The 16,609-nt window shown below is 41.6% G+C and overlaps 5 non-coding genes across 5 annotated transcripts; all 5 read right to left on the bottom strand.

Moving 5' to 3' along the window:
- Positions 1 to 2,432: 2,432 nt before the first annotated feature.
- Positions 2,433 to 2,505, bottom strand: trnaa-agc (transfer RNA alanine (anticodon AGC)). The gene has a single exon. It is a non-coding gene; the product is annotated as a tRNA-Ala (tRNA).
- Positions 2,506 to 8,934: 6,429 nt separating this feature from the next.
- trnaa-agc (transfer RNA alanine (anticodon AGC)) lies at positions 8,935 to 9,007 on the bottom strand. The gene has a single exon. It is a non-coding gene; the product is annotated as a tRNA-Ala (tRNA).
- A 2,043-nt stretch (positions 9,008 to 11,050) lies between these two features.
- Positions 11,051 to 11,123, bottom strand: trnaa-ugc (transfer RNA alanine (anticodon UGC)). The gene has a single exon. It is a non-coding gene; the product is annotated as a tRNA-Ala (tRNA).
- Positions 11,124 to 13,342: 2,219 nt separating this feature from the next.
- trnaa-agc (transfer RNA alanine (anticodon AGC)) lies at positions 13,343 to 13,415 on the bottom strand. Its single transcript has one exon. It is a non-coding gene; the product is annotated as a tRNA-Ala (tRNA).
- A 429-nt stretch (positions 13,416 to 13,844) lies between these two features.
- Positions 13,845 to 13,917, bottom strand: trnaa-ugc (transfer RNA alanine (anticodon UGC)). The gene has a single exon. It is a non-coding gene; the product is annotated as a tRNA-Ala (tRNA).
- Between the last annotated feature and the right edge of the window lie 2,692 nt (positions 13,918 to 16,609).

Below are 16,609 nucleotides of genomic sequence, written 5' to 3'. Positions count from 1 at the left end.
AGCTCCGAGTTTCGAAACCGCTTTATTATGAAGCTGGCTGTGGCGCGTTCTTTCTGACGTCACTTCCAGTGTGGGGCGCGATCTTTCTGACTTCACTTCCTCTCCGAACTCAGTTTGTAAGCGATCAATGAGTCCATACAAAGCTAAGAACCGGAGATTCAAGAAATACACGGCCCACCTACCTGTGTAAAAAATTGTCCGAGGAGGGGGACCTTAAACGATAGTTTAGTGTGACTGAAACGGGGCTTAGGCTAAATAATTATCTTCCCACCTGAAATTGAAGCAACCAGCCTGCGCCCAGACCTGGTCCTCTGGTCCATGTCCTGCCGCCGTGTCTTCATCGTTGAGCTAACGGTCCCATGGGAGGACGCCATCGATGAAGCATTCGAACGGAAGAGGCTGCGATATGCCAACTTGGATGCTGAAGCAGAGGCAAGGGGCTGGGACATGAAGGTGTGGCCAGTGGAGGTGGGCTGTAGAGGCTTTGTAGCCAGTTCCACCACAAGGCTCCTGAAAGAAGTAGGAATCAGAGGACAGGCCCAACGCAAGGCTATTAAAGAACTTGCCACCGCAGCAGAACGGAGCAGTCACTGGCTGTGGCTGAAGCGCAGGGATGCAGAATGGGCTGCCAAATAACCACGTGGTGCCACCATGCGACACACACCCAGGTCTGATCAGCCTGTGGTGGGCCAACCTCGGTAGAGGGTGTCTTGTGATAAATGGCCGAAACGCCCAATGACGTCGGGGGACACAACTGAAGATGTGTTGTACTGGTGGCACCACATGATTATTGTCAAACTCCACCCCACCCAAGAGGACATCTCCAACCCCATTTAATTGTTGTGCTGAATATTTAGGGATCTTTAACAACTAGTCCTATTAAGAATCCGTGGGGCGCAACCTTTCTGACTTCACTTCCTCTCCGAACTCAGTTTGTAAACGATCAATGAGTCCATACAAAGCTAAGAACCGGAGATTCAAGAAATACACGGCCCACCTACCCGTGTAAAAAATTGTCCGAGGAGGGGGACAGAGTGTGACTGAAACGAGGCTTAGGCTAAATAATTATTCGTTTAAGGGGTTATCCGGCTTGGTGTAGACATAGCCTCAGAAAAGTAGCGTCAGATTTACCGCCCGTCCGAGCACCCACTGGTAGAAATGTAGATCGGTGCCTATGGTCCCCACTACTGATAGTTGGGGACAACCGGGACTTGTTGCTGGTAAGTGGACAGTCCTTCAGAAAGGCACCAACTTCTACCGTACTCATTAATATAGTCTAGCACCCTCAACATGCCACCTGCTGCCCTGGGGTGTACTGTAAGTGTCACCACCACAGTGTTTTCATCAGGTTACAAATAACAAATCAAAGCTGACTGCAGGAAGCCCGTTGGTGGAATTTTTTTTTTCCTTGCGAGCGTGAGCCAGATGGGACCTTGCATCAGAAAGAGCGAGACACACCCAGAAAACAGCAAAGATTTGGGGAGCAAAGCTATGTTTTGTTCCCTTGGTTGACATGTTTTTATTCTGCTCCAGGCTTCCTGAATGCTAGCACGTCGTTGTCTTTGGCTGATAGTTTTTTTTTTTACTCAGGTTTCCTATTAGAGTTTCAAATTACAGCTCGGGTGTGGTGTAATTATTTTAGACCATGAGGAACATAACTTCTGTAGAATGCAGGTATTGATCCTGCTACCTCTCACAGGCTAAGTGGAGCGCTCTACCGTTTGAGCTTATCCCCCTATGTGTGTGCTTCTATAACAGGTAGGTGTGTCCCGATGCACATTTTTCACTTCCAGTACGACACCAGGATTGGCGCCTTGAACATCAGCCGATACCGATTTTAATCTGATAGTATACCAGCACGAATGGCACAATGAATATTTTAGTACCGTATTTTTCGGACTATAAAGCGCACTTAAAATCCTTTCAGTGCGCCTTATAACCCGGGGTTGTATTTGAGTTTCAAGTAAGGGTTAGGATTTGTTGAATTAAATTCAGATAAAGATTTAGTTTTCCAATATGAACAGTGTTAAGAAAATATATTATGGAGAATGCGGGCATCGATCCCGCTACCTCTCGCATGCGAAGCAAGCGCTCTACCATTTGAGCTAATTCCCCAGTTTAGTTTGGAGGCTATTACTATGTGTTCTACGCACATGGGTTACAATCACGTTAGGGTTGGGACTTTGGTTTATTTAAACTAATTCAGACTATTATTTTTTCAAAAATAATAGCGCCATGAACAATACCAACAGAGAATATGAGCATTGATGTGGATTAGGGTTTCTGATTAGGGTTCAATATGAGGTTGGGGTTTACTAAAACTATTTCAGACAAAGCTTTTTTTTAAGAATAATTTCAAGTAAGGGTTAGGATTTATTGAATTTAATTAAGATTTTTTTTTTCAATAAGAACAGTGTTAAGAAACTAACTTTTGGAGAATGCGGGTATCGATCCCGCTACCTCTCACATGCTAAGCGAGCGCTCTACCATTTGAGCTAATTCCCCTGCTGACCGCTAAGTCCACCGCATGTTCTTGGATGCATTGATGTCGCTAACTCTCACATGCAAAACAAGCAATCAAGCATTTGACCCAATTTGTATTTGAGTTTCAAGTAAGGGTTTGGATTCACTGAATTTAATTGAGATTTTTTTTTTCCAATAAGAACAGTGTTAAGAAAATAACATTTGGAGAATGAGGGCATCGATCCCGCTACCTCTCGCATGCAAAGCAAGCGCTCTACCATTTGAGCTAAATCCCCAACTGAAACTAAAAGCCGCCGTATATTTTCACAGGAAGTTTTGTCTATGGATGTTGTCATTCATACACGTCATTGTATTCTCAGGGCATTCAATTGATGAAAACTGAACTGTTCACTCATGGGTTAAAATCAAACTCTGGTTGTGGTTTCAATTGGAGACTTTGGTTTATTAAAACTATTTCAGACTATGATTTATTGCAAAAACACTTGGAGAATGCGGGCATTTGAGCTAATTCCCCTGTTGACCTATAAGTCCACCGCATGTTCTCGGATGCATTGATGTCGCTAACTCTCACATGCAAAACAAGCGATTTAGCATTTAGCAAACTGAGCAGCCCAGTTGCAATCAGTTGAATGTCCTGAGAATACGATGACCAGGGTGAATGAGAACATCCATAGACAACGCTTCCCGTAGGTGAGGTCGATATCTTCAATCATGCGGTGGCCAACTCTTGCTACCGGGGAAATAGCTCAAATGGTAGAGCGCTTGCTTAGCATGTGAGAGGTAGCGGGACCGATGCCCGCATTCTCCAAATGTCATGTTTTTACCCTGTTCCTCTTGAAAACAATCATAATCTGAATTGAATACAGAAAATCCTAACCACATTTATATGAACACATTACCCCTATTCTCCGGACACTCCACTGGGGTTTTTTTGTACTGAGCCTTAGATTGGTCAGATCTAATCTAACTAGATCTGACCAATCTAACTAGATCTGACCAATCTAAGGCGAACATGGAACAAACCGAGCAGTCCAGTTGCGATCAGTTGAATGTCCTGAGAATACGATGACCAGGGTGAATGAGAACATCCATAGACAACACTTCCTGTAGGTGAGGTCGATATCTTCAAGCAGGCGGTGAACAGGTCTTTTTGTGGGGGAATTAGCTCAAATGGTAGAGCGCTTGCTTCGCATGTGAGAGGTAGCGGGATCAATACCCGCATTCTCCACAAGTATTTTCTTAACACTGTTCTTATTGGAAAAAAATATCTTCATCTGAATTAAATTCAATAAATCCTAACCCTTTCTTGAAACTCAAATACAAATTGTTCTACACACATGGGTTACAATCAAGTTAGGGTTGAGACTTTTGTTTATTCTAACTAATTCAGACTATTATTTGTTTCTAAAATAATAGCGTCATGAACAATACCAACAGAGAAAATGAGCATTGATGTGGATTAGGGTTTCTGATTAGGGTTCAATATGAGGTTGGGGTTTACTAAAACTATTTCAGACAATGCTTTTTTTTAAGAATAATTTCAAGTAAGGGTTAGGATTTATTGAATTTAATTCAGATTTTTTTTTTCAATAAGAACAGTGTTAGGAAAATAACTTTTGGAGAATGCGGGCATTGATCCCGCTACCTCTCACATGCTAAGAGAGCGCTCTACCATTTGAGCTAATTCCCCTGTAGTAAGCACTGGCCACCGCCTGCTTGAAGATATCGACCTCACCTACTCGAACGTTGTCTATGGATGTTCTCATTCACCCTGGTCATTTGAGCTAATTCCCCTGTTGACCTGTAAGTCCACCGCATGTTCTCGGATGCATTGATGTCGCTAACTCTCACATGCAGAACAAGAGACCCAATTTGTATTTGAGTTTCAAGTCAGGGTTTGGATTTACTGAATTTAATTGAGAATTTTTTTTTCCAATAAGAACAGTGTTAAGAAATTAACATTTGGAGAATGCGGGTATCGATCCCGCTACCTCTCACATGCTAAGCGAGCACTCTACCATTTGAGCTAATTCCCCTGTAGTAAGCACTGGCCACCGCCTGCTTGAAGATATCGACCTCACCTACGGGAAGCGTTGTCTATGGATATTCTCATTCACCCTGGTCATCGTATTCTCAGGACATTCAACTGATCGCAACTGGACTTAGATTGGTCAGATCTAGTTAGATTAGATCTGACCAATCTAAGGCTCAATACAAAAACCCCAGTGGAGTGTCCGGAGAATAGGGGTAATGTGTTCATATTTGTGGACCATCATTAGGATCCTGGCAGCACTGTTTTGGATGTGTTGGTGATTTCGAAAGCCGCTACTTCTCACAGCCAATTTCTATTTGGGTTTCAAGTTAGGGTTAGGATTTACTAAATCCAATTCAGAAAATGATTTTTTTCAAGAGGAACACAATCAATGACATAACATTTGGAGAATGCGGTATCAACCCCGCTAAATCTCACATGTAAAGCGAGCGCTCTGCCATTTGAGCTAATCCCCTGTCTTATTAGTGGGCTGCTACGCTTTCTGTGACATCAACAACACCCATAGTCAATGTGTTCTACAAATACGGGTTACTATCAAGTTAGGGTTGAGACTTTGGTTTATTAAAATTAATTCAGACTATTTTTTTAAATAATAGCATGAACAACACCAACAGAGAATATGAGCATTGATGTCGATTGGAATATTCTGGTCTGGACTGTTCTCTTCTGGGTTAAGATCAAACTAGGGTTGTGGTTTTAATTGGAGACTTTGGTTTATTAAAACTATTTCAGACTATTATTTATTGCAAAAACATTTGGAGAATGCGGGCATCGATCCCGCTACCTCTCACATGCAAAGCGAGCGCTCTACCATTTGAGCTAATTCCCCTGTTTAATCAATTTTCCGTAACTCTTTCTGTGACATCAACAACACCCATAGTCAATGTGTTCTACTCACACGGGTTACGATCAAGTTAGGGTTGAGACTTTTGTTTATTCGAACTAATTCAGACTATTATTTTTTTCTAAAATAATAGCGTCATGAACAATACCAACAGAGAATATGAGCATTGATGTGGATTAGGGTTTCTGATTAGGGTTCAATATGAGGTTGGGGTTTACTAAAACTATTTCAGACAATGCTTTTTTTAAAGAATAATTTCAAGTAAGGGTTAGGATTTATTGAATTTAATTCAGATTTTTTTTTCAATAAGAACAGTGTTAAGAAACTAACTTTTGGAGAATGCGGGTATCGATCCCGCTACATGCTAAGCGAGCGCTCTACCATTTGAGCTAATTCCCCCGTAGAAAGAATTGGCCACCGCATGCTTGAAGATATCGACCTCACCTACTCGAACGTTGTCTATGGATGTTCTCATTCACCCTGGTCATTTGAGCTAATTCCCCTGTTGACCTGTAAGTCCACCGCTTGTTCTCGGATGCATTGAAAAACAAGAGACCCAATTTGTATTTGAGTTTCAAGTAAAGGTTTGGATTTACTGAATTTAATTGAGATTTTTTTTTCAATAAGAACAGTGTTAGGAAAATAACATTTGGAAAACGCAGGCACTGATCTCTCTAACTCTCACTTGCTAAGCAAGCGCTCTACCATTTGAGCTAATTCCCCTGTAGAAAGATTCGGCCACCGCATGCTTGAAGATATCGACCTCACCTACGGGAAGCGTTGTCTATGGATGTTCTCATTCACCCTGGTCATCGTATTCTCAGGACATTCAACTGATCACAACTGGACTGCTCAGTTTGTTCCATGTTCGCCTTAGATTGGTCAGATCTAGTTAGATTAGATCTGACCAATCTAAGTCTCAATACAAAAAACCCCAGTGGAGTGTCCAGAGAATAGGGGTAATGTGTTCATATTTGGAAGCACGGTTTTGGATGTGTTGGTGCTTTCGAAAGCCGCTACCTCTCACAGCCAATTTCTATTTGGGTTTTAAGTTAGGGTTAGGATTTACTAAATCCAATTCAGACTATGATTTTTTTCAAGAAGAACACAATCAACAACATAACATTTGGAGAATGCAGGTATCGAACCCGCTACCTCTCACATGCTAAGCGAGCACTCTACCATTTGAGCTAATTCCCCTGTTTAATTACCAGGCCGTTACTCTTTCTGGGACATCAACAACACCCATAGTCAATGTGTTCTATTCACATGGGTTACGATCAAGTTAGGGTTGGGGTTTTGATTTGAGACTTTGCTTTATAAAAACTATTTCAGACTATTATTCATCATTCCGGCAACTACTTGCATGTAAAGCAAGCACTCTACCACTTGAGCTAAATCCCCCATTGAAACTAAAAGCCGCCGTATATTTTCCAGAATTGACCTCACCCACAGGAAGTGTTGTCTATGGATGTTGTCATTCATACACGTCATTGTATTCTCAGGACATTCAATTGATGAAAACTGGACTGTTCACTTATGGGTTAAAATCAAACTAGGATTGTGGTTTCAATTTGAGACTTTGGTTTATTAAAACTATTTCAGACTATAATTTATTGCAAAAACATTTGGAGAATGCGGGTATTGATCCCGCTACCTCTAACATGCTAAGCTAGCACTCTACCATTTGAGCTAATTCCCCTCTTGAAGATTCACCTTTCTGCGACAATCTCAACCATAGTCAATGTGTTCTACACACATGGCTTTGGTTTTTTGCCGCCTGTTCTCTGACGTCAACCTCACCTACAGTAAGTATTATTTTCATCCAACTAGTTTATTATGTTAGGGTTTCTTCTAAAGGTATCAATATGGAGTTGGTGTTTCTTAAAACTATAAAAAAACAGTTTTCTTTCAAGAGGAACCGGGTCGAGAACCTAACCTCTGGAGAATGCGGGTATCGATCCTGCTACTGCTCGTGTGCTAAAAACATTGATGTCGCTAACTCTCACATGCAAAACAAGCAATCTAGAATTTGACCCAATTTGTATTTGAGTTTTAAGTAAGGGTTTGGATTTATTGAATTTCATTCACATGCAAAGCGAGCGCTCTACCATTTGAGCTAATTCCCCTGTAGAAAAACATGGCCACCGCATGATTGAAGATATCGACCTCAACTACGGGACGCGTTGTCTATGGATGTTCTCATTCACCCTGGTCATCGTATTCTCAGGACATTCAACTGATCGCAACTGGACTGCTCGGTTTGTTCCATGTTCGCCTTAGATTGGTCAGATCTAGTTAGATTGGTCAGATCTAGTTAGATTAGATCTGACCAATCTAAGGTTCAATACAAAAACCCCTAGTGGAGTGTCCGGAGAATAGGGGTAATGTGTTCATATTTGTGGAACAGCACTGTTTTGGAGCTTTCGAAAGCCGCTACCTCTCATAGCCAATTTCTATTTGGGTTTTAAATTAGGAGAACGCGGGCATCGATCCTGCTACCTCTCACATGCAAAAATCATTGATTGATTGTCCTGAGAATACAATGACGTGTATGAATGAGAACATCCATAGACAAAACTTCCTGTTGGTGAGGTCAATTCTGGAAAATATACGGCGGCTTTTGGTTTCAATGGGGGATTTAGCTCAAGTGGTAGAGTGCTTGCTGACCAGACTAAGGCGAACATGGAACAAACCGAGCAGTCCAGTTGCGATCAGTTGAATGTCCTGAGAATACGATGACCAGGGTGAATGAGAACATCCATAGACAACGCTTCCCGTAGGTGAGGTCGATATCTTCAAGCAGGCGGTGGACATGTCTTTTTGCGGGGGAATTAGCTCAAATGGTAGAGCGCTTGCTTCGCATGCGAGAGGTAGCGGGATCGATGCCCGCATTCTCCACAAGTATTTTCTTAACACTGTTCTTATTGGAAAAATATATCTTCATCTGAATTAAATTCAATAAATCCTAACCCTTACTTGAAACTCAAATACAAATTGTTCTATACACATGGGTTACAATCAAGTTAGGGTTGAGATTTTGGTTTATTCAAACTATTTCAGACTATTATTTTTTTCTACAATAATAGCATCATGAACAATACCAACAGAGAATATGAGCATTCCCCTGTAGAAAGAATGGGCCACCGCATACTTGAAGATATCGACCTCACCTACGGGAAGCGTTGTCTATGGATGTTCTCATTCACCCTGGTCATCGTATTCTCAGGACATTCAACTGATCGCAACAGGACTGCTTGGTTTGTTCCATGTTCACCTTGGATTGGTCAGATCTAGTTAGATTAGATCTGACCAATCTAAGGCTCAATACAAAAAACCCCAGTGGAGTGTCCGGAGAATAGGGGTAATGTGTTAATATTTGTGGACCATCATTAGGATCCTGGCAGCACTGTTTTGGATGTGTTGGTGCTTTTGAAAGCTGCTACCTCTCACAGCCAATTTCTTTTTGGGTTTCAAATTAGGATTAGGATTTACTAAATCCAATTCAGACTATGATTTTTTACAAGAAGCACACAATCAGTGACATAACATTTGGAGAATGCGGGTATCGAACCCGCTACCTCTCACATGCTAAGCGAGCGCTCTACCATTTGAGCTAATTCCCCTGTTCAGTTTTTAGGTCGTTACGCTTTCTGTGGTATCAACAACACCCGTAGTCAATGTGTTCTACACACATGGGTTACAATCAAGTTAGGGTTGAGACTTTGGTTTATTTAAACTATTCAGACAATGCTTTTTTTTTAAGAAGAATATGGTCAAGAACATTCAAATTGGAGAATGTGTGCATCATTCCAGCAATTACTGGCATGTAAAGCAAGCACTCTACCACTTGAGCTAAATCCCCCATTGAAACTAAAAGCCGCCACACCTTTTCCAGAATTGACCTCACCCACAGGAAGTTTTGTCTATGGATGTTGTCATTCATACACGTCATTGTATTCTCAGGACATTCAATTGATGAAAACTGGACTGTTCACTTCTGGGTTAAAATCAAACTAGGTTTGTGGTTTCAATTTGAGACTTTGGTTTATTAAAACTATTCCAGACTATAATTTATTGCAAAAACTACTGCGTCAGGAACAATACCAACAGAGAATGAAAGCATTGATGTCGCTACCTCACACATGCAGAGAAAATGATCGAGCATTTGAGCCAATTTGTATTTTAAATTTGGGTTAGGATTTTCTGTATTCAAATCAGATTATGATTGTTTTCAAGAGGAACAGAGTAAAAACATGACATTTGGAGAATGCGGGCATCGATCCCGCTACCTCTCACATGCTAAGCAAGCGCTCTACCATTTGAGCTAATTCCCCTGCTGACCAATGCGTCCACTGCATGTTCTCAAATGCATTGATGTCGCTAACTCTCACATGCAAATGAAGCAATCTAGCATTTGACCCAATTTGTATTTGAGTTTCAAGTAAGGGTTTGGATTTACTGAATTTAATTGAGATTTTTTTTTTTTCAATAAGAACAGTGTTAAGAAATTAACATTTGGAGAATGCGGGCATCGATCCCGCTACCTCTCACATGCTAAGCGAGCGCTCTACCATTTGAGCTAATTCCCCAGTAGTAAGAACTGGCCACCGCCTACTTGAAGATAACGACCTCACCTACGGGAAGCGTTGTCTATGGATGTTCTCATTCACCCTGGTCATCGTATTCTCAGGACATTCAACTGATCACAACTGGACTGCTCAGTTTGTTCCATGTTCACCTTAGATTGGTCAGATCTAGTTAGATTGGTCAGATCTAGTTAGATTAGATCTGACCAATCTAAGGCTCAATACAAAAAAAACCCAGTGGAGTGTCCAGAGAATAGGGGTAATGTGTTCATATTTGTGGTTCGGATTTTCTGTATTCAAATCAGATTATGATTGTTTTCAAGAGGAACAGGGTAAAAATATAACATTTGGAGAATGCCGGCATCGATCCCGCTACCTCTCACATGCTAAGCGAGCGCTCTACCATTTGAGCTAATTCCCCCGGACAAAAACTGGCCACCGCCTACTTGAAGATATCGACCTCACCTACGGGAAGTGTTGTCTATGGATGTTCTCATTCATCCTGGTCATCGTATTCTCAGGACATTCAACTGATCACAACTGGACTGCTCAGTTTGTTCCATGTTCGCCTTAGATTGGTCAGATCTAGTTAGATTAGATCTGACCAATCTAAAGAAACCCCAGTGGAGTGTCCGGAGAATAGGGGTAATAAGTTCATATTTGTGTACCATCATTAGGATCCTGGCAGAACTGTTTTGGATGTGTTGGTGCTTTCGAAAGCCGCTACCTCTCACAGCCAATTTCTATGTGCTTTTCAAGTTAGGGTTAGGATTTACTAAATCCAATTCAGACTATGATTTTTTCAAGAAGAAAACAATCAAAGACAAAACATTTGGAGAATTCAGGCAACGAACCCACCACATGCTAAGGGAGCGCTCTACCTCTGGAGAATGTGTGTAAGGGTTAGAAGTTTTGTCTATGGATGTTGTCATTCATACACGTCATTGTATTCTCAGGACATTCAATTGATGAAAACTGGACTGTTCACTTCTGGGTTCAAATGAAACTCTGGTTGTGGTTTCATTTTGAGACTTTGGTTTATTAAAACTATTTCAGACTATAATTTATTGCAAAAACATTTGGAGAATGCGGGCATCGATCCCGCTACCTCTCACATGCAAAGCGAGCGCTCTACCACTTGAGCTAATTCCCCTCTTGAAGATTCCCCTTTCTGCGACAATCTCAACCATAGTCAATGTGTTCTACACACATGGCTTAGGTTTTTTGCCGCCTGTTCTCTGACGTCAACCTCACCTACAGTAAGTATTATTTTCAGCCAACTAGATTATTAGGTTAGGGTTTCTTCTAAAGGTATCAATATGGAGTTGGTGTTTCTTAAAACTATTAAAAAACAGTTTTTTTTTCAAGAGGAACCGGGTCAAGAAGCTAACCTGTGAAGAATGCGCGTATCGATCCCGTGACTCCTCGTATGCTAAAAGCATTGATGTCGCTAACTCCCACATGCAAAACAAGCAATCTAGCATTTGACCCAATTTGTATTTGAGTTTCAAGTAAGGGTTAGGATTTATTGAATTTCATTCAGATTTTTTTTTTTTTCAATAAGAAAAGTGTTAAGAAAATAACTTTTGGAGAATGCGGGCATTGATCCCGCTACCTCTCACATGCTAAGCGAGCGCTCTACCATTTGAGCTAACTCCCCCATAGAAAAACACGGCCACCGCATGATTGAAGATATCGACCTCAACTACGGGAAGCGTTGTCTATGGATGTTCTCATTCACCCTGGTCATCGTATTCTCAGGACATTCAACTGATCGCAACTGGACTGCTCGGTTTGTTCCATGTTCCCCTTAGATTGGTCAGATCTAGTTAGATTAGATCTGACCAATCTAAGTCCATCCATCCATCCATCTTCTTCCGCTTATCCGAGGTCGGGTCGCGGGGGCAGCAGCTTAAGCAGGGAAGCCCAGACTTCCCTCTCCCCAGCCACTTCGTCCAGCTCCTCCCGGGGGATCCCGAGGCGTTCCCAGGCCAGCCGGGAGACATAGTCTTCCCAGCGTGTCCTGGGTCTTCCCCGTGGCCTCCTACCGGTCGGACGTGCCCGAAACACCTTCCTAGGGAGGCGTTCGGGTGGCATCCTGACCAGATGCCCGAACCACCTCATCTGGCTCCTCTCGATGTGGAGGAGCAGCAATCTAAGTCTTAATACAAAAAAACCCCAGTGGAGCGTCCGGAGAATAGGGGTAATGTGTTCATATTTGTGGAACAGCACTGTTTTGGAGCTTTCGAAAGCCGCTACCTCTCATAGCCAATTTCTATTTGGGTTTTAAATTAGGAGAACGCGGGCATCGATCCTGCTACCTCTCACATGCAAAAATCATTGATTGATTGTCCTGAGAATACAATGACGTGTATGAATGACAACATCCATAGACAAAACTTCCTGTGGGTGAGGTCAATTCTGGAAAATATACGGCGGCTTTTGGTTTCAATGGGGGATTTAGCTCAAGTGGTAGAGTGCTTGCTGACCAGACTAAGGCGAACATGGAACAAACCGAGCAGTCCAGTTGCGATCAGTTGAATGTCCTGAGAATACGATGACCAGGGTGAATGAGAACATCCATAGACAACGCTTCCCGTAGGTGAGGTCGATATCTTCAAGCAGGCGGTGGACATGTCTTTTTGCGGGGGAATTAGCTCAAATGGTAGAGCGCTTGCTTCGCATGCGAGAGGTAGCGGGATCGATGCCCGCATTCTCCACAAGTATTTTCTTAACACTGTTCTTATTGGAAAAATATATCTTCATCTGAATTAAATTCAATAAATCCTAACCCTTACTTGAAACTCAAATACAAATTGTTCTATACACATGGGTTACAATCAAGTTGGGGTTGAGATTTTGGTTTATTCAAACTATTTCAGACTATTATTTTTTTCTACAATAATAGCATCATGAACAATACCAACAGAGAATATGAGCATTCCCCTGTAGAAAGAATGGGCCACCGCATACTTGAAGATATCGACCTCACCTACGGGAAGTGTTGTCTATGGATGTTCTCATTCACCCTGGTCATCGTATTCTCAGGACATTCAACTGATCGCAACAGGACTGCTTGGTTTGTTCCATGTTCACCTTGGATTGGTCAGATCTAGTTAGATTAGATCTGACCAATCTAAGGCTCAATACAAAAAACCCCAGTGGAGTGTCCGGAGAATAGGGGTAATGTGTTCATATTTGTGGACCATCATTAGGATCCTGGCAGAACTGTTTTGGATGTGTTGGTGCTTTTGAAAGCTGCTACTTCTCACAGCCAATTTCTTTTTGGGTTTCAAATTAGGATTAGGATTTACTAAATCCAATTCAGACTATGATTTTTTTCAAGAAGAACACAATCAGTGACATAACATTTGGAGAATGCAGGTATCGAACCCGCTACCTCTCACATGCTAAGCGAGCGCTCTACCATTTGAGCTAATTCCCCTGTTTAATTACCAGGCCGTTACTTTTTCTGGGACATCAACAACACCCATAGTCAATGTGTTCTATTCACATGGGTTACGATCAAGTTAGGGTTGGGGTTTTGATTTGAGACTTTGCTTTATAAAAACTATTTCAGACTATTATTCATCATTCCGGCAACTACTTGCATGTAAAGCAAGCACTCTACCACTTGAGCTAAATCCCCCATTGAAACTAAAAGCCGCCGTATATTTTCCAGAATTGACCTCACCCACAGGAAGTTTTGTCTATGGATGTTGTCATTCATACACGTCATTGTATTCTCAGGACATTCAATTGATGAAAACTGGACTGTTCACTTATGGGTTCAAATGAAACTCTGGTTGTGGTTTCATTTTGAGACTTTGGTTTATTAAAACTATTTCAGACTATAATTTATCGCATAAACATTTGGAGAATGCGGGCATCGATCCCGCTACCTCTCACATGCAAAGCGAGCGCTCTACCACTTGAGCTAATTCCCCTCTTGAAGATTCCCCTTTCTGCGACAATCTCAACAATAGTCAATGTGTTCTACACACGTGGCTTTGGTTTTTTGCCGCCTGTTCTCTGACGTCAACCTCACCTACAGTAAGTATTATTTTCAGCCAACTAGATTATTAGGTTAGGGTTTCTTCTAAAGGTATCAATATGGAGTTGGTGTTTCTTAAAACTATAACAAAAATTTTGGAGAATGGGGGTATTGATCCCGCTACACTTTGTATGCTAAAAGCATTGATGTCGCTAACTCTCACATGCAAAACAAGCGATTTAGCATTTGACCCAATTTGTATTTGACTTTCAAGTAAGGGTTAGGATTTATTAAATTAAATTTAGATGAAGATATTTTTTTCCAATAAGAACAGTGTTAAAGGGGAACATTTTCACAATTTCAGGAGGGTTAAAACCATTAAAAACCAGTCCCCAGTGGCTTATTTTATTTTTCAAAGTTTTTTTCAAAATTTTACCCATCACGCAATATCCCTAAAAAAAGCTTCAAAGTGCCTGATTTTAACCATCGTTATATACACCCGTCCATTTTCCTGTGACGTCACATAGTGATGCCAACACAAACAAACATGGCGGATAGAACAGCAAGCTATAGCGACATTAGCTCGGATTCAGACTCGGATTTCAGCGGCTTAAGCGATTCAACAGATTACGCATGTACCGTATTTTCCGCACTATTAGCCGCACCCAAAAACCACAAATTTACTCAAAAGCTGACAGTGCGGCTTATAACCCGGTGCGCTTTATATTAATATTAAGATTCATTTTCATAAAGTTTCGGTCTCGCAACTACGGTAAACAGCCGCCATCTTTTTTCCCCGTAGAAGAGGAAGTGCTTCTTCTTCTACGCAAGTAACCGCCAAGGTAAGCACCCGCCCCCATAGAACAGGAAGCGCTTCTTCTTCTACTGTAAGCAACCACCCGCCCGCGTAGAAGAAGAAGAAGCGCGCGGATATTACGTTTCATTTCCTTTGTGTGTTTACATCTGTAAAGACCACAAAATGGCTCCTACCAAGCGTCAGGGATCCGGTTCATGAAAAGACGCAATCTCTCCATCCGCACACGGACTACTATTTCACAGCAACTGCCTAAAGACTTTCAAGAAAAGCTGGCTACTTTCCGTGCATATTGTAAAAACAAGATAGCTGAAAAAAAAAGATCCGACCAGAGAACATTATCAACATGGACGAGGTTCCACTGACTTTTGATATTCCTGTGAACCGCACTGTGGATACAACGGGAGCACGTACGGTGAATATTCGCACCACAGAGAATGAGAAGTCATCCTTCACTGTGGTTCTAGCTTGCCATGCTAATGGCCAGAAACTTCCACCCATGGTGATATTCAAAAGGAAGACCTTGCCAAAAGAGACCTTTCCAGCCGGCGTCATCATAAAAGCTAACTCGAAGGGATGGATGGCTGAAGAAAAGATGAGCGAGTGGTTAAGGGAAGTTTACGCGAAGAGGCCGGGTGGCTTTTTTCACGCAGCTCCGTCCATGTTGATATACGACTCCATGCGCGCCCACATCACGCTGGTTTTTAATATATTATTAAAGTTTGACTGACCTATCTGACTTTTTTTTTGACATTCCTTTAGCGCAGTTAGATGCGGCTTATAACACGGGGCGGCTTATAGGTGGACAAAGTTTTGAAATATGCCGTTCATTGAAGGCGCGGCTTATAACCCAGGGCGCCTTATGGTGCGGAAAATACGGTATTGAAACGGATGGTTGTAGTGTGGAGGCAGGTAGCGAAAACGAAATTGAAGAAGAAACTGAAGCTATTGAGCCATATCGGTTTGAACCAAGAGAAACCGACGAAAACGACACGACAGCCAGCGACACGGGAGAAAGCGAGGACGAATTCGGCGATCGCCTTCTAACCAACGATTGGTATGTGTTTGTTTGGCATTAAAGGAAACTAACAACTATGAACTAGGTTTACAGCATATGAAATACATTTGGCAACAACATGCACTTTGAGAGTGCAGACAGCGCTAAGAACATATATTTTTCCACGATTTCAGCACTCAGGTTAACCATACCTAAATAGACACACAATACTGCATTACACAAGACTACCCGAATGTACTCGAATGACTGAAAAAAATAAATGTTTTTAAGCTAAATTATTGGTAAACACAGTTTATGTATAATAATTTACGTAAAACCACGAGTAATGAATAAAGTTTTCATCAATTAATATACAGGTAAAAGCCAGTAAATTAGAATATTTTGAAAAACTTGATTTATTTCAGTAATTGCATTCAAAAGGTGTAACTTGTACATTATATTTATTCATTGCACACAGACTGATGCATTCAAATGTTTATTTCATTTAATTTTGATGATTTGAAGTGGCAACAAATGAAAATCCAAAATTCCGTGTGTCACAAAATTAGAATATTACTTAAGGCTAATACAAAAAAGGGATTTTTAGAAATGTTGGCCAACTGAAAAGTATGAAAATGAAAAATATGAGCATGTACAATACTCAATACTTGGTTGGAGCTCCTTTTGCCTCAATTACTGCGTTAATGCGGCGTGGCATGGAGTCGATGAGTTTCTGGCACTGCTCAGGTGTTATGAGAGCCCAGGTTGCTCTGATAGTGGCCTTCAACTCTTCTGCGTTTTTGGGTCTGGCATTCTGCATCTTCCTTTTCACAA

The sequence above is a fragment of the Nerophis lumbriciformis genome, linkage group LG14 (genome assembly GCF_033978685.3).
Source record: "Nerophis lumbriciformis linkage group LG14, RoL_Nlum_v2.1, whole genome shotgun sequence".
Classification (NCBI taxonomy): Eukaryota; Metazoa; Chordata; class Actinopteri; order Syngnathiformes; family Syngnathidae; genus Nerophis; species Nerophis lumbriciformis.
Note: the sequence above shows the minus strand (reverse complement) of the source record. Positions and strands in the feature narration are given on the sequence as shown.